Raw genomic sequence first — 22455 nt, 5'->3', positions numbered from 1 at the left:
GCTGGAGGCCCGCCCGGAGGCCGAGTGCGACGCGAATTGGGCGCCCGAGCCGGCGTGGCCCGCGGCGCTGGGAAGACCGTGTGGCCGGGGCAGGGTGGGGACGAGACTGTGACGGGCTGGAAGGCCGCCCCTCCCAGGGTGTGGGCTGCAGGAAGGAGAGAGGACGCGGCGCCGGCGCGGGGAGCAGCGGCCGCCGCCAACGGCCTTCCTGCGCGCTGTCAGGCTGGGCCGGCGCCGGGCGAGCCCGGGAGTTCGCGCCGCCCCTCGGCCGCTCGGCCCCGGGGCCTGGACTTTCGGCGGGGACCTGCTGCCGTCGCGGCGAAGGAGGAACCCGAGTCCTCGCTGCGGAGGGATGTGAGGGAGCTGCCCCGCACGGGAGGGCCCGGAGGGCCCAGCCTGGCGGACCTTGGGACTGCCCCGGGGGCTTCGCCGACCTGGTCGGGCCGGGGGCGCCGGGAGGATCAGCCCCTGCTGGCTTGGAGGGCGCGTCGTCGCCTGATCTGTGCCGCGGGTAGGTGTTATTGCTGCCTCGCCTCTGGAAGGGGAGGGCAGCAGTGGATTCTGCCTACCTACTGCCTCCCGATCACCCCCCACCCCCCACCCAACCTCTTTTCTCTACTAGTCTCGGCAAACTTCACAGCAAGAAAATCTTCCTCTTTTGAGAGGAAACCCTACAGCCTGGCTGTTGCTGTTTGCATCCATGTGTCCCTGTGCTGATATCCACCCTCACCCCCAATTTCTTAGCGCTTTTTACAATTTTCTCGGCATCTAAGACTAGGAAAGAACATCTGCTTGCCCCGATTTTTCAGAGGTTCTAACTGCTGCCCTTCTTGTAGGTTTCAGAAGCCCGCAAGGGAGCAAGATGTGAGCTGTTTCTCTTCTGCAGAAAGAGAGGCCCTTCCTCCCCTTCCCGCGACTGGGTATGCGCTTCTGGGTGTTGCCCTTTATCGCTGCATGAAGGCGAGGGTGTCGTGAGCTGTGTGTTGGGTGCGTAGGAAGGTTGGAGACATGTGGAGACAGGCAGGACTCCTTGTTTCTTACTCCTCAGAAAATGGCAGTGCTGAACTTTTAATGTTGGTCTGTGAGGGTAATTTGGGGTGTTGGTTGCTGCTCTTGGAGCCTTTAAGAAATAATCATTGTTTCTCTGCTGATCATACAAGGAACACAAGGCGCACGGAGAAAACGTTGTCAGTTACACTCTCCACTCTCGCAGATTCTTACTTTTTCAAAGGGGAACCTTGTTAAGGAATAAGAAATACCTATTGAGAGACCAAATTAGCTTTTCTTGCTGGAGTTTCTGCTACCACATTGAATACTTCCTGGATAGTTTTATCAGCCTGTGTTTGCTTTGTCGGTTGACAGAACTTTCCGGTGGCTATTAATCTGTCAGGAGAAACTTATTTTGTGTGAATGAGAGGATAGAAAGAACTGAATATGTCATAGAAGGGAGGAGAAATGTGGAGAAAGAAACTGTAACTGGGAATAAGGTGATGATTGCTTTTGGTTTCATAATAGGTTTGTACCCTTGAGTTGTTGAACTACTACAAATATTCTAGTATTTGAAGATTTGAAGATGAATTAACAAATCTTTCCCCACCCCCTTCTACTTTTATCACTTTAAGTGTGAAAATCTCTTCTTTGTATTTGCACATATCTATTAGTGTGCAAAATATTAGCAAACTGGATGTGTCTAGCACTTGCCTTAATACTAAATGTATTTACCTGTCCGGGGAAACTGCATCATATGCTGTCTAAAGAAGCACATAATGCTTCATTTTGCTCTAACTGAATGTTCTGTGTTTGGAGTTTATAGCATGCTATAGGGACATGGTAAGTAAGGCAGTATGTTTCATTTGCTGGGTTTTCCTAGTGATTTGAAACAGGTGTCTCAGGAGTGGGACAGGAGCACATTGTCTTAACCTGTTTATTGCTGGAAGGTGGGATGCTTCTGAGAATAGGAAAGAGCACTGTCTTTGAATTCTGGGATTCCTGCCACTTATTAGTTGTGTTATTTTAAATCTCTGAGCCTCCCTTTTATAAGATTTTTGGGAGTATTGAATAGGATTATGCATGCAAAGTTCCACATTGCTTGGCTGCTTTAAAAATATTCACTCCTATTATGGCTGAGCAGGCAAAGGTAATTCAGAGAAGGGCAGAATGACTTTGCATAAGGTGATCTGCCAGTGACCAGTGTTTCTTCCCTTTTAAAGGACAAAAAGGACTTTTATTAGACTGGTTAAGGGTGTTTTAGCATTAAAAAAATTGTGTTGTAATTACAGAACATTTATATTAATTTGAGGTGTTAACATAATGGTTAGATATTTATATACTGTGAAATGATCACCACGATAATTTAATTACCATATTGTTTAACCTTTTTGTTTATAGCCCTTTAATGGAAAAGTTTGACTCATTTCTCTCCTTGACACCCTCCTCACCCCCATTATGTTGCCCCTACCGACTATGTGCTGCCCTCTTGTGGTTCAGTGTTCTAAGAATTTCCTTTATTCCTCCCCCTTTACATACATTTTTTTCCCCCCTCTTTATAAGCCTCTTTCCTTAGCTCAGTTTCCCAAACTGTGTGCTGAGGTGCCCCAGAACACTTGTGAGTTCAGGCTTGAATTATTAGTTTGAGAGAGTTCAGTTTCAACAGTAAATACATTCCTTCCTTTGCAAGACTATTTTTAAAGATTGCGCTGATAAAAAGCAGCTACTGCATGAAACCAATGTAAAATAGGCAGTGAGAGTGTGATGCTGTCCAATTTCATTCCAAGGTTTTGGAAAAGTTGTGCAGTGTGCAACAAGCACGGAGTTGTATTTCTTTTAGCTTAGGGGGTACTGTGAAAGAATTAATAAAAGTACTCCCTGAATGGAGAAAGTTTGGGAACCTCTACCTTAGCTTTTGGTTGACTTTTCTGATAAATTTTTTTTTTAAGATTTATTTATTATTTATGCATACAAGAACTGGGGTACAAGTCACAAATCTTATTTTTAAGATTTATTTATTATTTATGCATACAAGAACTGGGGTACAAGTCGCCACTTGGGGTACAAGTGGGGAGTGGTGAGAGGATTCACCAGAGACAGGGTGAGGAGCAGAACAGGCAGACTGACTGAAATACACTGCCGAGGGAAGCAGCGGGCAAGTCAGGAGAGGTCTGCTGCGCCATGTGGGTATCTCCCTGGCTGGGGATTGAACTCGTGCTGCAGTGGCTGCAGACAGCATCCTAGGTTGCGTCTTAACCCCTTGCGCCACCAGGGAGGCCCTCTGATAAAATTTTTTAGTGTTGGACACTAATCGATCCTCCTCCTCATGGGAATTATTGATGAGCTTATTAATGCAAAGCTATTACCAGCTGATCATGGCATAATATATTTCCCTTTCTTTTTTTTTTTTAATTTTTTTTTTTTTAATAGAGGCATGTTTTATTTATTTGTTTGTTTTGTTTATACATGCACTGGGTACAGTCCGAAGCGTGGGAGGGTGAGAGAATTCACCAGAGCCAGAGCGGGGAGCAGAGCAGGCAGAAGGACCGAAGTACACTGCTGAGGGGAGCAGCGGGCGGCAGGAGAGGTCTGCGCGCCATGTGGGACCCTCCTCCAGTGGCCGGGGAGCAGCCGGGGATCGAACCGGTGCTGCAGAGGCTGCGGGCAGCTTTGCAACCCAGCGCTCAACCACTGCGCCACCGGGGAGGCCCTAATATATTTCCCTTTCTATTTAATTTCTTTATAGCTTCTGCCTAATTCTTTCATTTAAAAACTAATCCTATTACGTACAGTTCTAGTCACCTCCTGGTTTTTTTTTTTTTGTTTGTTTGGTTTTTTTTTTTTTAAAAAGATTTATTTATTTATTTATACATGCACTGGGTACAGTCAGAAGCACCGGAGGGTGAGAGAATTCACCAGAGCCAGAGCGGGGAGCAGAACAGGCAGAGTGACGAAGTACACTGCTGACGGGAGCAGCGGGCGGCGGCAGGAGAGGTCTGCGCGCCATGTGGGACCCTCGCCGGCGGCCAGGGATCGAACCGGCGCTGCAGAGGCTGCGGGCAGCTTCGCAGCCCAGCGCTCAACTGCTACACCACCAGGGGAGGCCCACCTCCTGGTTTTTGCAGTCTTGGTGTCTTCTAGATTTTGACCATCTTCTTAAACTCATCATACCACAAATGAAAAGAATCATTGTACACCTCTTTGTATTTTCCTTCTCTCTTGGTCATATCAGCTTTAAGTTAAGCATCACCTCTTCTAGGGCCTCCCTGGTGGCCTAGGGTCTCAGCGCTATCACCTCTAGGGCCTGAGTTCCAGCCCCAGCCAGTTTGTTAACCCACAGATGGCACAGCAGACCTCTCCTGTATGGCCCACTGCTCCCCTTTGATGTGTATTTCAGTAGGTCTGGTTGTTCTGCTCCCCACTCTGTCTCTGGTGAATCCTTTCACGCCCTCACCCATGCACCTCTGGCCTGAACCCCAGTTCTTCTATGCAAAAATAAATAAATATATAAAATCTTTAAAAATTTACCTCTTATATTTTCCCATTCAACATGTCATGTTCATATTTTTTGTTTATTTCTAATAGCTCTGTTTTCTGCACTTTATCATCTGAATCCCAGTACTAGTTTCCTCACCCTAGAATTCTGGAAATCATTTGAAACTCTCAAAACCCAGTGTCTCCTCCTCCTATTTGTTCTCAATAGAAATATCACTTTAATATTCCTTATTGCGATTTTTTCTTGCTACCAAATATCTATTGGCTTCCTGCTTTCCACCTATTAAATTTAACTTCCTTTCCCTGGTTTTCAAGATACTCTGTCATCCATCCCTGTCCTATTTGTTCAGTTTTTGGTCTAAGGACCCTTTACAAGCATTTTCTGTTTTAGTCTCACAAGCTGCTTTCCACACTTTCTAAAATAGCTACGCTTATTCTGTCTTCTTCTCTTCTTCTCCTGTCTCCAATTCAGTGCCCTGTTCCATTACTTACCAGGTGTGGAACAACTGAGCAGGACCTCAGTGTCCTCATCTGAAAAATGAAAACTACTTTTTCTAAAGGGTGATAGTGAGAATTAAGTGAGTCAATATGTGAAAATTCCTTAACAAGAATAATACCTGGTACATTTTAGCTCTCTTAAAGCGTTAGTTACTGCTGTTAGTTATTATTGGATACTATCATACTGTCACTATATGCCCAGGTAAAATTCCACCTAATTTGTGAAACTTTGTTACTAATATTTCTTTCATTCCTCTCTTATGACCCAGCTGATGGTATGACCTCTAGGGTTAGCCATGTCATCTCAATTTGACTGTGTATTCTTTGAGAAACAATACCTAGATTAAAAACAAAAACAAAAACACATACACAGTGCTGATTCAAAATATAAGGCTGTCTAAATTCCTTCAACCAGCTACTAGTACGTTCATAACTATTTTGTTTTTAATCAGTACTTGTAGAACATGCAGTAAAGAAGGAACTTTATTTGGCAGCCAATCAAATATTTATTAATTCCTACAATGTAAAAAGTACTTTGTTATGTCCAACAGAAGTGCAGAAAATTATAAAATAGGTTCATTTCCCTGCAGACTTAAAATGTTATTGGGGTGAGAAGATCAAAAATAAAAGTTATAGATATTTGAGACTATTTTTTTTTTTATTTTTTAAAAGATTTATTTATTTGTACAAGAACTGGGGTACAGGGCAGAGGTGTGTGTGGGGGGTGGTGAGAGGATTCACCAGAGACAGAGTGGGGAACAGAACAGGCAGACTAACTGAAATACACTGTTGAGGGGAGCAGCGGTCTAGTCAAGAGAGGTCTGCTGCGCCATGTGGGTAGCTCCCTGGTCTGGGATCGAATGTACGTTGCAGTGGCTGTGGTCAGCTTCATATGCTGCAACTTAACCCCTTGTGCCACCAGGGAGGCCCACTTGAGACTATTTATGTTGACATGGACAGAGAAGTCTCCATAGAGGGTGTGGAATCAAAACTAGGCAGGATTTGATTTTGCATCAGAGGAAGGAACTAGTGTAGGAGGTAAACAAAAATAGAATATGCATGACATGTTCAGAGAGCAGTGCCTAGATCAACTTGACTGAAATGGTTTGTGTGGGAGAGTAGTAAAAAATCAGGTTGAAATTAAATTATGGATGGTTTTAAGTGGTAGGATGAGGAAATTGTACTCTGTATATAGGCAACAGAGAAGCTTTGCAAGTTTTGGGTTGAGAAAGAACTTACTAAAAGAAGTATTTTCAGAAAATTAGAGCAGCACTACTAGTAGGTATGGTTTAAATTGGAAAGAGAAATGATAGAACTGGGAAAGTAATATATATGCCTCATGTAATGAGAATTTGAATTTAATGAAAATAAGATTTGAGAGGTATTACATAAGACTTCATTATGGACTGAAAGAGGATGTGGTTGGGGAGGAAGAGAAATAGTCAAAGATGACTTTGAAGTTGTTATCCTCAGTGACAGAGGAAATCAAAGAGTGTTGAAACTCTAAAACAACTGAAATATCTGAACCAGTCTGTGCATTAGGAATTTGAGACCCAGAAAGATTTAAAAAGGTGTTGACAGTTGTTCAGCAAGTTAGTGACAGAGAAAGAATTCATTAATGGCAATAGTGATAGAAATAGTTATGAAAGTACTAGTAGCTGGTTGAAGGAATTTAGACAGACTTATAATTTCAATTGGTTGAGCTTGGGGTGATGTTGGCATAGGCAAGTAAAAATAGATAGCCAGATAGTGTCGTATATGACCAGAACTTGGTAGAGAAATTTAAGGCTAGAATTGTGGTGCTCCAGAAAAAGGGTAGTGGGCCTGAGATTATCCATAGTTAGAGATTGGATGAAAGAAGAGTAATTGGCAAAAGACATAGAAAACACATTTAATAAGAGAGGCAAATGGACTATTTAAGAAGGTGAGAATGATTAAAAATTTGATCACTCCCAAGAAATGAGAAAAATCCAATCTGAAAAGACTTTAAGCATGTTACTAGTATTTTTCCCAATATGAAATCTAGAGAAACAGAAAAAAGAAGAAAATTGCGTACAGTTTTTCTCATGCAGATATAATCACTGTTAATAATTTGTTCTCTTGTATGACAGACAACGTTTGGGTGATCAGTGGAAACTTCTATCCAAAGTATTCTCTTTATCTCTGGGACTGATTATGAGAATTTTAGGCATAGTAGACTGGGAGATATTTTTCCATTGATGTGATTCAACTGTGTCCTCTCATACACTACCCAGGTACTGCTATTCTTTGTGGGCATTAGCCCTGTATTTGTATTATTTGAATGAGTAGACATTCAGAAGTTAGCATTACATATTCAGTGTCCTAGCAGGTTAGAAAACTGATCTCTGGGTGGTGGTGTACTGGTAAAGGTTCAAAATGTTATGGTATTAATTTCTGAAAAGAAAGAGAAAATCTTGGTATATATCTACCAAAGTTACATCCAATCTCTAACTATGGATAATCTCAGGCCCACTACCCTTTTTCTGGAGCACCACAATTCTAGCCTTAAATTTCTCTACCAAGTTCTGGTCATATACGACACTATCTGGCTATCTATTTTTACTTGCCTATGCCAACATCACCCCAAGCTCAACCAATTGAGCTTTGAGTTATCTACCAAAGTTATCTTGGTAGATAACTTTGTAACGTTGTGGGTAGTGTGATTAAGAGTGATCAGGTTAGGAAAATGGGAAAAGGTAAAAAGAGGCATTACTTTTTTTTTTTTTTTAAAGATTTATTTATTTATTTATACAAGCACTGGGTACAGTCAGAAGCGTGGGAGGGTGAGAGAATTCACCAGAGCCAGAGCAGGGAGCAGAACAGGCAGATGGACCGAAATACACTGCTGAGGGGAGCAGCGGGCGCAGCAGGAGAGGTCTGTGCACCATGTGGGACCCTCGCCAGTGGCCAGGGATCGAACTGGCGCTGCAGAGGCTGCGGGCAGCTTCGCAGCCCAGCACTCAACCGCTGCGCCACCAGGGGAGGCCCAAGAGGCATTACTTTTGAAGCCTGTACTAATATAGCTACCAGAGGCAAACTAGTTTGAGGTAGTCCTTGAGCCATTAGTTTTGCTTTAATGCTTGTTTTGATCTTCCCAAGGACAACCTTCTGCTTGCTTTTTTTGGTTTAAGTCCCTGGAAGGAGGGTATTCATTTTAACTACACTAAAATCATTTTGGTTATGAGATATAAATGCAGTAGGTAATATTGTTGTGATATAAAATGCAATGTGATGTGAGGAAGTGCACTGCTTTAGAAATTAGGGCATCAGTGAATGACCACTGTCAACAGGGTGTGTGATTTTGAGTAAATCATATAATCATTGAACCTAATTTTTTCCCTCAATTGGAAAATGAGAGAGTAAACTAAATCTTTTTTTAAAACTTTGCTTGCTTTTAAAAGGTGGAATCACATTGTAAAATATAATTAAAAACATAATATAATAAAAGTATAAAATTTAAGAAGTAAATTGCCTATCAATGTTTATAACAAAAACAACAGCTCCTAGCCTCCTCCATTCTGTATCTGTACTCTGCTCTTTCCTCTTTTATAGTGAACAGACTGTTAAAGTGTTCTTTCTCCAAGACTTCTACATTTAATTGCATGGCTTCTCCATCCTCTTTGACCTTCAGGGACTTAGGCATTGTATTTTTCCCTTCTTTTGAATTCTCTTTTTTTCCCTTTTCTGGATCATTTCTATCAGCGTATAATCATAGAGCCACCACGGATGGCTTGTTTTTCACTCTGCAAAGTCTAGGTCTTCCTCTGGAAAGACTTGCTGACTTTGGAGTAACTTGAAGGTAGGGAACTACAATCATCTGGAGGTGTTTTCACTCACAATATTGGTAATTAATACTGGTTGTTGATCTACATTTCAGCTGGAGCTATTAACAGGAGCATGTACATATGAACTGAACTTTCTTGCAATATGGGATTCTCAGGGTAGTTGGTTTTCTTACATAATTTATAGGGGTCTACAAGCGAGTTTTTAGTGAATAAATTGATGGAAGGGGGGATTTGGGGGGATTTGGGGAGTTTAGACTCAACTTACTAATTGGGGAGTGGCATAGTTATGAGGAAGAAAACATTTGGCATTGAAGATATTGTTATGGCTATCTCTGGACAATATTGTTGCCATAGCTTGCCCTTTGCCTCACTTCACATCCTTCTTCCCACATCCAAAATACATGCATTACATGCAAAATACACTCACCCTATGAGCGACCTCTCTAATTTACAACATTACCCCAAAATTCATTATCTCATCATCTCACTCAGGTCCAGATGCAAATAAGATTTCTTGGGTATGATTTCTTGAGAATAGTTTCTCTTTAAATGAAAACCTAAGACCTATGAAGAGGCAAGTAATATACCCCCATATAATTAACACGGAAGAGCGGAAAGACATGTTAACTGCAGAAGACATTCCTGTTTAAAAAGGGAGTATAGCAATTCTGAAACCCAGCTGATATATGCTGGAAATTCTTTGATTAGGTCTTAGTCCTACTCCCTACAAGTTCTTAATGTGCCATGGCTTCTTTTGGTCTTTGGTTTCACCTGAATCTTTCTCCACCACCTTAACTGCCCCCATCTACCCTTCCCCCTTTCTCCCCACCCCCTTCCTCCCCACCCCCTTCCTCCCCACCTCCTTTGTCCCCACCCCCCTTCCAGCAGTGATCTGTGTTTGCAACTTCCTGAGCTTGCTTCTTGTCTTCTGTGGTTCAGGGTCCAGAGGCCTTCTACTATTTTATCTAGTCACTATCCTTTTCATTCTAAGTTACTATGACTTCTTTAAAAACTTTGTATACTGCTGGTATATTAGTTCATCAACTAACCCATCAGACAAAAGCCATACCTGTGTAAATACAAATTTCTTTAGAGAGGAGTTCTTTCCTACCTTTGGCTCTGTGAGGCTGCTGTGAAACAACACCCTTAAAATTCTTAGATAATCTTTTGTCAGAAAGGACCTCTGAGGTATTGATTTGGATCTTTCTGAGGTCTTGACAATGGATCTTACAGTCCCAGTCTAGATTTGATCTTTACCCTGAGGCCTTTCTTACTTTAAGAACTTTGCTCACTGAAAAGACTGTTCTGAGCCCTGTACATTTCCTTGAAATTCCACTCAAAAAAGTGAATAACTCATTCTTTAGTTCATCTCTCTGCTCTCTCAATTATAAAGGCAGCTAGAAGAAGCCAGCTGCTGCTCATTCTGCCCAAAATCTCCTTAATTCATTGAGTATTTTATTCTCTAGGTAGGCGGAGATTTGCCAAAGTATTTACTACTGTATATAACAAGAGTCTTTTTTTATTTGACTTTCAATAGCATTTTCCTAACTTTTAAATCCTCCCTGACTCTCTCCTTGAGGTTTACAGAAGGCCCTTAAATGTGAACACAGACCTCAGACAGATCCTCCTCTGTTTCTAGCTATACTGCAATTGTTTCCTAATCTAGTGGTTCTTATCAGAATTGCCTAGAGGGCTTTTAAAAACAAATTGATGGGCCTCACCCCCCAGTGTTTCTGCTTCTGTAGGAATCTGGAGTGGGACCTGAGAATCTGCATTTCTAAGAAGTTCCTAGGTGATGCTGATGATACTGTTTTGGGGACCAGACTGTGAGAATCACTAATTTAAATCAGGGGTTGACCAGTTTTTTCTAAGTAAGGACCAGATGATAACTATTTTAGCCTGATTGTCAAACAAGGTTGTTTCTATTACAACTACTCAACTCTTGCTTTTGTGATGTGAAAAGAACCATAGACAATGCACAAATGAACAGACATGTCAATCTTTATTTACAAATAGTCATCTGGATAAATTTGACTTGTGCGCTATAGTTTGCTAATTCTCAATTTATACCATTAATTGACTCCCTTTTTGATCAAAACTCTTTGAAAGAGTTGTTTGTATTTGTCTCTGTTCTCAAACATTTTATCTATTATTTGAATAGGTCACACATTTAAATGTTTTAGGATTCAAAAAGTGGTAAGTCTTTGTACACATGTCCATCTCTATGTATGTGATCATAATTACAGGTTAAGTAGAAGAGGAGTTGCTGTTTCAAAAGTTATATGTCTTATTAATTTCAATAAATACTGCCAAATTGATCTCCTAATTGTTTATACATCCCCATGTGTGTTTTCAGATAGTTTGACCTTTGCCAGTTTGAGAAAAATTGGAATCTCAACATTTTTAACTTGCTTTAAATTTTCATTTTCTGGGAATTGTTCATTCATATCCTGGCCCATTTTCTATTTGATTATTGGACTTGCACTTTGATTTGTGAGAACTCTTCTATATGAAGGAAAACAGCTCTGTGCTTGTGAAAAAAAATTGTAAATATTTTTCCCAGGGTTTTTTTTTTTTTTTTAAGATTTATTTATTTATGCATACAAGAGCTGGGGCACAGGCCAGAGATGCTGGGGGAGCGAGGAGAGGATTCACCAGAAGCAGAGTGGGAAACAGAATAGGCAGACTGACTGAAACACACTGCTGAGCAGCGGGAGAGACAGGAGAGGTCCGCTTCGCCATGTGGGTTGCTCCCTGGCTGGCTGGTGATCAAACTCATGCTGCAGAAGCTGCAGATTGCCTCACAGTGGGGTGCTTAACCCCTTGTGCCACCAGGGAGGACCCAGGTGTTTTTTTTTTCCCCAATTTTTTCATTTTATTGTGGTTTAATTTTGGTCATGCATGCATTTTTGGTTTTTATGCTGTTCTTTTTGTAAGTTATCTTTTTTATTACTTCTGCTTTTTTTTTAAGTTGTACTTAGGTCTCTTCTCAAACATGAAATTACATTTTGAAACTCTCCCTTGTTTTCTTGTTCTATCAGGAATGTATATTGGTACAAGGTATAAGGTGGGTCCCAGCTTTTTTCCCTCAACCATCTGGTTGTCTATTTGTTCCAATACTATAAAATAATCCTGCTTTTCTCTGCTGCTGTGTAAACTAATATTTTAAGTGTGCATATAAGTGAGTTTGTTTCTACACTTCGTGTTTTCCCAACAATGGCTCCTGTGAAACTGTTGTGAATTTCAAGTTAGGGAATATTTTTATTTCTTTATTTTCAGGTTCTGTGTATATGGGAGGTACTCAAATGAAAATAAAATGAAGCAGTCAACAGTTTAGGGATATAGTAGATCTTGTGTCAGTTATTTAATTTAATTATTCTATTCAATTTCCTTACTTATTTTTAAACTTAGATTTAATCTTGGTTTTTCTGTTTTTATTTACATTTTTTGTGAAGTGTCCTCTTTTTTTATTTAGTGAATGGGTAATTGCTAACTTATGAGTCTGCTCTTACTATTAATAGTTTACTTTTGGCTTTAGATTATTAAAAATTCACAGTAGGTTTTATCTGTATCAGATTTGCTTACCAATAGGTATTTGTCAATTCATAATGCCAGTTTATAGCATAGGGTGAAACATTTGAGAATTAGAACCTTATGGAGATGTTTTTAAGGGCAAATTATCAGAGCTGTGAATAATTTGACCAATCAGAGAAGACAGAATTTAAGATGAGTCTGGATTTTTTTTTTTAAAGATTTATTTATTTTTATACACGAGCTGGGGTACAGGCCAGAGCCACGGGAGGGTGAGAGGACTCACCAGAGACAGAGCGGGGAGCAGAACAGGCAGACCACCGAAATACACTGCTGAGGGGAGCAGCGGGTGAGACAGGAGAGGTCTGCCACGCCATGTGGAAATCTCCCTGGCCAGCCCAAAATCGAACCCGCGCTGCAGAGGCCATGGACAGCCCCACAGCGCTGCGCTCAACCCGCTGTGCCACTGGGGAGGCCCGAGTCTGGATTTTTTAACTGTATTTTGAAAAATTGAACTTAAAATAATATTTTAAATGTCTTTTTAATGGATGGGTATTATTACTCTCTATATAAACAGGGAATCATAATATACCCTGTCTTGTAAAAAAATTAACCCTGATTTGATTGGAATATGCTCATTACCATGAACAGTTAAATTTGTTAGAAGTAAAATAAATACACATTCAGTATAAATTTGGTTCACTATGCCTCTGGTTATGGTGGTCAGTAAAAGTAGCACTGTTTTAGGCACAGTTATCATGACTAGAATTATTTTTTCCTTTTATATTACTTCCCTTGTTGCATCTCTAACTGCTATTTTAGAGGTAACAGAATATATTGTTTTTATAAAATTTGACCAAGATTCATTCAGAGGGAATTTCAAAACTTGTGGGATGACCTCGAGAAGATAATAGGAAACTATAGTCTAAGTCTGTGTGATTCATAATGGGTTAATGAGGAAGTGGAAATTCATCCAAAACAGAAAATGCTTCACTATCTAATTATTACCGTATTATGTAATCCTGTTCTTTGTATGTGTGCTCATAGTGCTCAATTTTATCTTTACCTGATGCATTATAATCTTTAAATAATTATTCCAGAGAAGTGTCTGAAATAATGCACCGGCATAGTAGTATTTTTAAAATAAGTGGAAACTGAAATTAATTATGAATTAATAACTTTTTAAGATTTTTTTGAATGTCAGTAGCAAACAGTAGTGTTAAATACGTCAACATTGTGATTAAGTAAATTTCCCATGCAAATTTATTTTTATAGGCAAAATTGTGACTTAAAATTTTAAACAAATTGGGCCTCCCCGGTGGCGCAGCGGTTGAGCGCTGGGTTGCGAAGCTGCCTGCAACCTCTGCAGCCGGTTCAATCCCCGGCTGCTCCCCGGCCACCGGAGGAGGGTCCCGCATGGCGCGCAGACCTCTCCTGCCGCCCGCTGCTCCCCTCAGCAGTGTCCTTCGGTCCTTCTGCCTGCTCTGCTCCCCGCTCTGGCTCTGGTGAATTCTCTCACCCTCCCGCGCTTCTGACTGTACCCAGTGCATGTATAAACCAAACAAACAAACAAATAATAAATAAATAAATAAGACATGCCTCTAGAAAATTAAAAAAAAAAAAAAATTTTTAAACAAATTTTAAAAAATGTCTTGTTAATATAGTATTGAAATATGAAGGTTTTAAAATGAGATCTTAAGGGAAAAAACCCCCCAACTTTCATAGATCTATTTAAAGCACTTCCCCCCCAGCTTATAAATTATAAATCTACCTTTTCCTATGTAGTCATCATTAGCATAATTTTAACTCACAATTTGTTCCAACTGAAAATAGAGGGAGGGACTAGATTTGCAGAATGACTTACATTTCTCCCCCTTTCTATTCACACATAAAATATGATAATCAGATTTCTCAGAAAGTCTTTTAAATTGTTGCTTGCTATTTATGTACTTTTGTGACTGGCCCAGGATAAAATGATACGTTTGACTTCACTATTTATTAAATAAATAGATGTCCTTGTCCTCTTCTTTTCTGAAGCCTCAATATTAAGTATTCACCATAGATCCTTGTTTCTTGTGATCATGATGTTTTAAACATGCATATTTTACATATATTTTAAGGGACAGTAGTTAAGTATTCAAGATATTAAATAATATCTCTTCAAATATAAAAATTCAAGTGAATAAAATTGTCATTTAAAAATTACATTCATCATAGAATTGAGAGCCCAGAAGTAAACCTGCACATCTGTGGACATTTTATTTATGACAAAGGAGCCAAGAGTAAACAATAGAGAAAGGCGAGCCTCTTCAACAAATGGTGTTGGGAAAACTGGATAACCACATGCAAAAGAATGAAACTAAATCACTGTCTTATACCATACACAAAAATTGACTCAAAATGGATTAAGGATGAGGATATAAGACCTCAAACCATAAGATACATTGAAATACAAATAGGAATATACTCCATGATATTGGCCTTGTGGGCTTGTCTTTAATGGCAAAAGCAACAAAAGTGAATGTAGACAAATTGGACTACAGCAAACTAAAAAGCTTCTGCATAGTGAAAGAAAATTTTCATTAAGATGAAAAAAGACACCTGGTTGAATGGGATAAAATATTGCACATCCTGCAGCTGACAAGGGTCTGATATCCAAGACCTACAGAGAACTTATACAACTCAACAAAAAGAAATTGGATAACCCAGCCAAAAATTGGGCAGAAGAGCTAAAGAGAAATATTTCCAAAGAAGTCATACAGATGGTCCATGAAAAATGCATGAAAAAATGCTGATCAATACTTATGATCAGGGAAATACAAATCAAAACTGCAATGAGATACCATTTCAAACCTGTGAGAATGGCCTATATCAAAAAAACCAGAAACAAGTGTTGGTGATGGTGTGGAGAAAAAGGAATCCTCCTACATTGTTGGTGGGAAATATAGACTGGTCCTATCCATGTGGAAAATAGTATGGAGGTTTCTCAAAATATTAAAAAAAGATCTACCATATGATACACCATCCCACTCCTCTAGGTATCGACCCAAAGAATACAAAAACACTAATTCAAAAGGATATATGCACTCCTGTGTTTACTACAGCACTATTTACAATAACCAAGCTATAGAAACAACATAACCCAAGGACAGAGGAGGGAATTAGAAAATTTTGGCATGTATGTGTGTGTATATATATATGTGTGTGTATATATATCTGTGTATACACGCACAAGTACACAGTAGAGTACTACTTTAGCCATAAAAAGAAGATAAACTCTTGCCATTTGTAAAACACATATAGAAGTATAGGAGGTAATGCTAAATGAAATAGCTCAGATGGAAAAAGACAAATACCAAACGATTTTATATGTGGAATATGGAGAAGCAAAACAAAGAATTAAACCAATTACAAAACCTAGAAAACTCTGGAATTGAGGCTATAAAAGGGGGAGGGGGAGAACAGAGAATGGGGGACATAATGGGTTATGGTGGAGGACTGTGGGTGCCTTGGTGGTGGGTGTGGTGTGAGGACATGCCTTTGAGAAGGCCAGATCCTATTCTGTGTCATGTACAGTGTTGTAAACCAATGTTACCTCAATAAAAAAACAAAAGATATTTTAGCAATAAAAAATTGCGTTCATTAATCAAAGAGACTTCCAAGTACTTCTTGTAATTGACAGAACTTGATTAATTTTTGATATCTTTCTGAATTTCTGTGCAGTGACAAATTGAAATACACCTTTAAATTAATAGAATCTTTTTTATTCTAACTTGAGCCATTGTAACTTTACAGTGTATTGTGGCGATCTTTGCATTTCAGTGATTAGATATTCATTAATCATTTATCCCTTCATTCCATTTTTTTACTTGGAGGGTGTCACTCAACTCACTTGGTGAGTTATTTAGTCAATTGGTTACTTTCTTAGTCACTCCCTCACTCACTCCATCAGTATGCTGGTCAATTAATCACTCAAGTCACTCAGTTGGTCACTAGTTGGTAAGGGAGTCATTTACCCAGTCAGTTAGCAGTTAATCAACCATCTGTTGAGTAAATCATTAATACAATCAACCATTCAATAATCAGTATGTATTTTGTGCTGTGCACAGGTAAACTAAGAGGCATCATTTTAAATGTCTTTATACTATTCTGTTGTTATAATATACCAGATTTATTTAATGTCACTTAAATTTTTTTCATTATTATAGTGTCTTATAGATTCCTAGGTACGCAGCCTACTACTTTTGTCTTTTTAAAAATGACAAATTCTTAGATATACGTACTTTCTAAATGTCTTTGCCAGGTGGCAAGATTTGGTATTACCAGTCTTTTTAAATATTTTCCAATTTCACAGGTAAAAGCATCTCATTTTTATTTACTTTTTTCCTGATTATTAATTATGTTGTCTATGTTTTAATTTTAAGGTATACTTGCATTTATTTTGTAAAATGTATTTTTTTGCCCATTTTTTTATTGATTTGTAAGTTACTTGTATAAACATATTAACTCTTTAGTATTTTTTTCTCAGTTTTTAAAACTTTTGATTATGGTGTTTATAATTTTATGTAGTCAAGACTATCAGTCTTTACTTCCTTTACTGTCTTTCTTAGATATTAGGTCTGGAAAGCATGTTTATATGTGAAAGACTTTTTGTTATAGAAAGAATTAATTGTGGATGGATTTGAAATACATGAAAGGAATTAAAGTTGGAAATGTCCAACTTTATATGTGTAAGGGCATATGACTTGAAAGAGTTGAATGTCATCATTATTATATTAAGTTCCAAAAAATACTTGGATTTTTTCTGGATGCTCTTCTGGTTCACTGATCTGTCTGTATGTATAGCAATACTATTTTACTGATAGTTGTTTGATAGTAAATTTTAATATCTGATGGGGTAAATTTCTTTTTTTTTTTTTTAATAATAAATTTTATTTTTATATTCCCCATACAATTGCAGCCCCCCCATTCTGACCCCAATCCCTCCCCTCCCACCCCCGCCCCCCTAAAAGTGTCTCTGGTTCGTAGTTTTTTGTTGATTTTGATTTTCACTTTCTTATAGTTATTCGTTTTCCTGGTCCCTTATTTAAGTTTTCTAGATTCCTGCTATGAGTGAGACCATCCGGTATTTTTCTTTTTCTTTTTGGCTTATTTCGCTGAGCATGATCCCTTCCAGTGCCATCCATGTTGCTGCAAATTGCATGTGTTTATCTTTTTTGAATGCTGAGTAATATTCCATGGTATATATGTACCACATCTTCTTGATCCAGTCATCTATTTTTGGGCATTTGGGTTGTTTCCAAAGCTTAGCTATTGTAAACAGTGCTGCTATAAACATAGGGGTGCAGGTGTTCTTTGGAATTGATATTTCTGTGTCCTTTGGGTAAATACCTAGGAGTGGAATTGCTGGATCATATGGAAGCTCTATGTTTAGTAGGTCCAGAAATCTCCACACAGCTCTCCACAGTGGTTGGACCAGTTTGCACTCCCACCAACAGTGCAGAAGAGTTCCTTTTTCTCCACACCCTCGCCAACATTTGTTGTTGCTAGTTTTTTTAATATGTGCCATTCTCACTGGTGTAAGATGGTATCTCATGGTAGTTTTGATTTGCATTTCCCTGATGACAAGTGATGTTGAACATTTTTTCATATGCCTGTTGGCCATTTGCATTTCCTCTTCAGAGAAGTTTCTTTTTAGCTCTTCTGCCCATTTTTTGACTGGATTCTTTTCTTTGTTGTTGTTAAGTCTCATCAGCTCTTTGCAGATTTTTGTGATCAGTCCTTTATCATTAGTGTTGGGTGCAAAAATGTTCTCCCAGTTGGTGGGGTTTCTCTTTGTTTTTGTTATTGTCTCTTTTGCTGTGCAGAAGCTCTTTAATTTGATGTAGTCCCAGCTGTTTATTTTCGCCTTCACTATCACTGCTTTGGGTGATGTGTCTGTAAAGATGTCTTTGATGTGCAAATCACGTAGTGTTTCGCCTATATTTCCTTCTATATATTTTATGGTTTCAGGTCTTATGTCTAGTTCTTTAATCCATTTTGAGTTGATTTTTGTGTATGGTGTGAGGTAGTGGTCTAGCTTCATTCTTTTGCATGTAGTGACCCAGTTTTCCCAGCACCATTGAACAAACTTTCTTTGCTCCAATGCATAGTCTTTGCTCCTTTGTCAAAGATTAGTTGACCATAAATCTGTGGGTTTATTTCTGGATTTTCTATTCGATTCCATTGGTCTGTATGTCTGTTCTTGTTCCAATACCATGCAGTTTTGATGATTATGGCTTTATAGTAGAGTTTGAAGTCTGGGAGTGTGATGCCTCCATTCCCTTCTTTTTTTTTCAGGAGAGCTTTGGCTATTCGGGGTTTTTTATGATTCCATATGAATTTCATCAATAATTGTTCTATTTCTTTGAAGAATGACATTGAAATTTTGATTGGAATAGCATTGAATCTGTATATTGCTTTTGGAAGGATGGCCATTTTAATAATGTTTATTCTTCCAATCCATGAGCAGGGGATGTCTTTCCATTTCTTTGTGTCTTCTTCTATTTCTTTTAACAGTGTTTTATAGTTTTCTTTGTATAGGTCCTTTACCTCTTTTGTTAGATTTATTCCCAAATATTTGATTTTTTTTGTTTCAATAAAAAAAGGGATTTTTTTTTTTATTTCTTCTTCTTCAGATTTATTGTTTGTGTATAGGAAGGCTACTGACTTTTGCGTGTTGATTTTGTATCCTGCCACTTTACTGAACTGATTGATGAGTTGAATTAGTTTTTCTGTGGACTTTTTGGGGTTCTCTATGTATATTATCATATCATCTGCAAATAGTGATAGTTTGACTTCTTCTTTTCCTATTTGGATTCCTTGGATGTCTTTCTCTTGTCTTATTGCTCTGGCTAGGACTTCCAGTATTATATTGAAAAGCAGTGGTGAAAGTGGACATCCTTGTCTTGTTCCAGATCTTAATGGAATTGCTTTCAGCTTTTCACCATTGAGAATGACACTGGCTGTTGGCTTGTCATAGATGGCCTTTATGATGTTGAGGTATGTTCCTTGTATCCCAAGAATTTCAAGGGCTTTTATCATGAATGGGTGTTGTACTTTGTCGAAAGCTTTCTCAGCATCTATTGATATTATCATATGGTTTTTATATTTCTTTTTGTTGATGTGTTGGATAACGTTGATTGATTTTCGGATGTTAAACCATCCTTGTGTCCCTGGAATGAATCCTGCTTGGTCGTGGTGAATTATCTTATGGATACATTGTTGGATTCTGATAGCTAAAATTTTATTGAGGATTTTTGCATCAGTGTTCATTAGGGAGATTGGCCTGTAGTTTTCCTTTTTTGTGTTGTCCTTGTTTGGTTTTGGTATTAGTGTAATGTTGGCTTCATAGAACGTGTTTGGTATTGTCCCTTCCTTCTCAATTTTTGGAAGAGTTTGTGAAGGATAGGCACTAATTCGTCTCTGAATGTTTGGTAGAATTCATTTGTAAATCCATCAGGTCCTGGGCTTTTGTTTTTGGGGAGGTTTTTGATTACCATTTCAATTTCGCTGCTTGTAATTGGTCTGTTTAGGTGTTCTATTTCTTCTTTATCTAGCTTTGGGTGATTGTAGAGTTGTAGGAATTTGTCCATCTCCTCTAGATTGTTAAACTTGTTTCCATATAACTGTTCATAGTAGTTACTGATTATTCTTTTGATTTCTGCTGTGTCCGTTGTGATTTCTCCTCTTTCATTGATGATCCTGTTTATTTGTGCTTTCTCCCTTTTTTCCTTTGTGAGCCTGGCTAGGGGTTTGTCTATTTTATTGATTTTTTTCAAAGAACCAGCTCTTGGTTTCATTGATCTTTTGGATTGTTTTTTTAGTTTCAATTTCATTTATTTCTGCTTTTGTTTTTATTATTTCTTTTCTTCTACTGGTTTTGGGTTTTTTTTGTTGTTCTTTTTCTAGATCTTTGAGCTTCGAGATTAGGTTGTTTCTTTGAGTTCTTTCTTGTTTCTTGATGTGAGCTTCTATTGCTATATATTTTCCTCTTATTACTGCTTTTGCTGCATCCCATACATTCAGAATATTGGTGTCCTCCTTGTCGTTCAATTCAAAGAATTTTTTAATTTCTTCTTTGATCTCCTCATTAGTCCAGTGGTCTTCCAGTAGTGTGGTTTTTAATCTCCATGAGGTAGGAAAGTTCCTTGCCTTCTTTTTATGGTTTATTTCTAGTTTGATGCCTTCATGGTCAGAAAAGATGGTTGATATGATTTCAATCTTGGTGTATCTGTTGATGTTTGTCTTGTGCCCCAGTATGTGATCGATCCTGGAGAATGATCCGTGTGTGCTTGAGAAAAATGTGTACTCCATTTTTTTGGGGTTTAGTGTTCTATAGATGTCTGTTAAGCCCAATTGCTCTAGGTCCTTATTTAGAGCTTTGGTTTCTTTACTTATTTTTTGTCTTGTTGATCTATCCATTGTTGATAGTGGTGTGTTGAAGTCTCCCACTACGTATGTGTTTTCTCTGATGTCTGTTTTCAGAGAGGACAACAGTTGTCTGATATATTTTGGTGCTCCTTCGTTTGGTGAGTATATGTTAATGAGTGTTATTTCTTCTTGAAGTATTGTCCCCTTGATCATAATGTAGTGACCATTGGGGTCTCTTTTTATCTTTTTGAGTTTGAAATCTGTTTTATCTGATATAAGTATAGCTGTTCCTGCTTTCTTTTTTGGTCCATTTGCTTGTAGGATTGTTTTCCATCCTTTAACTTTGAGCCTATTTTTATCTTTTGTAGCTAAATGTGTTTCCTGGAGACAGCAAAAGGTTGGGTTTTGTTTCTTAATCCAGGCTGCAACTCTGTGTCTTTTTTTTTTTTTTTTTTTTTAATAGAGGCATGCTTTATTTATTTAATTTATTTATTTATTTTGTTTGTTTGTTTATACATGCACTGGGTACAGTCAGAAGCGCGGGAGGGTGAGAGAATTCACCAGATCCAGAGCAGGGAGCAGAGCAGGCAGAAGGACCGAAGTACACTGCTGAGGGGAGCAGCGGGCGGCAGGAGTGGTCTGCGCGCCATGTGGAACCCTCCTCCGGTGGCCTGGGAGCAGCCGGGGATCGAACCGGCGCCGCGGAGGCTGCGGGCAGCTTCGCAACCCAGCGCTCAACCGCTGCGCCACCGGGAGGCCCGCAACTCTGTGTCTTTTTATTGAAGAGTTTAGTCCATTTACATTTAGAGTTAATATTGATATGTTAGCATCTGTATTTGCCATTGTGTTTGTCTTTCCTTTGATTTTATTTATTTATTCTTTTAATAACTTTTTTTTTTTTTGGCCTTCTTTCATTGTTATTCGTCCCTCTGAGGTTCTGGCTTTAGGACTCCTTGTAGTATTTTTTGGAGTGGGGGTTTAGTCGCAATGAAATTCCGGAGTTTCTGTTTGTCTGGGAAGGTCCATATTCTTTCTTCAAAGAGGAAGGAGAGCTTTGCGGGATAGAGAATTCTTGGTTGGCATCTGTTTTCTTGGAGTCTGTTGACTATGTCCCTCCACTCTCTCCTTGCCCGTAGTGTTTCTTTGGAGAAGTCTGATGTCAGCCTGATTGGTTTTCCTTTGAATGTTATCTGTTTCTTCCCTCTTGCCAGCTTCATTATTTTTTCCTTGTCCTGGATTCTTGGGAGCTTTACTATTATGTGTCTTGCTGTATTTTTCCTTTCGTCGTGGAAGTTTGGTGTTCTTCTTGCTTCTTGTATATCAATTTTCAGCTCCTTCTTCACATTTGGGAAGTTCTCTTCAATTATCTCTTTGAATATTTTCTCTGTTCCTACATCTCTCTCCTCTCCTTCTGGTATTCCTATAACTCTTATATTTCCTTTCCTCATGGAGTCAGATAGTTCCCAAAGTCTTTCTTCGTTCTTTTTCCTTCGTACTTCTCTTTCCTTTTCTGTTTTGGTTCTTTTTATTTCTGTGTCTTCAAGAGTACTTATTTGTTCTTCCATTTCATCTATTCTGCTTTCATTGCTTTTCCCAGAATTCTTTAGTTCTTCCATTAATTCTTTGATCTCCTGCATTTCTTTTACTTCCCTCTTTAGGGACTCAATTTCATTCTTCTGACCATTATTTTCCCTCTCTAGGGACTCAATTGCATTCTTCTGATCGT

The 22455-nt window shown here is 38.8% G+C and overlaps 1 protein-coding gene across 2 annotated transcripts in view; it reads left to right on the top strand.

Moving 5' to 3' along the window:
- The first annotated feature begins 280 nt into the window (after positions 1-280).
- JAK2 (Janus kinase 2) overlaps positions 281-22455 on the top strand; it is a 104740-nt gene continuing 82565 nt past the window's right edge. Inside the window, exons 1-2 of one of the 2 annotated variants that reach the window (XM_054689815.1) lie at positions 281-511; positions 837-920. The gene's annotated coding sequence lies outside the window, so the exon portion shown is untranslated. The remainder of the gene's footprint in view (positions 512-836; positions 921-22455) is intronic. The other variant, XM_037495090.2, reaches the window with a different exon arrangement.

Source organism: Talpa occidentalis, unplaced genomic scaffold (genome assembly GCF_014898055.3).
Source record: "Talpa occidentalis isolate TD23 unplaced genomic scaffold, MPIMG_talOcc4v2.1 talOcc4.7, whole genome shotgun sequence".
Taxonomy (NCBI): domain Eukaryota; kingdom Metazoa; phylum Chordata; class Mammalia; order Eulipotyphla; family Talpidae; genus Talpa; species Talpa occidentalis.
Note: the sequence above shows the minus strand (reverse complement) of the source record. Positions and strands in the feature narration are given on the sequence as shown.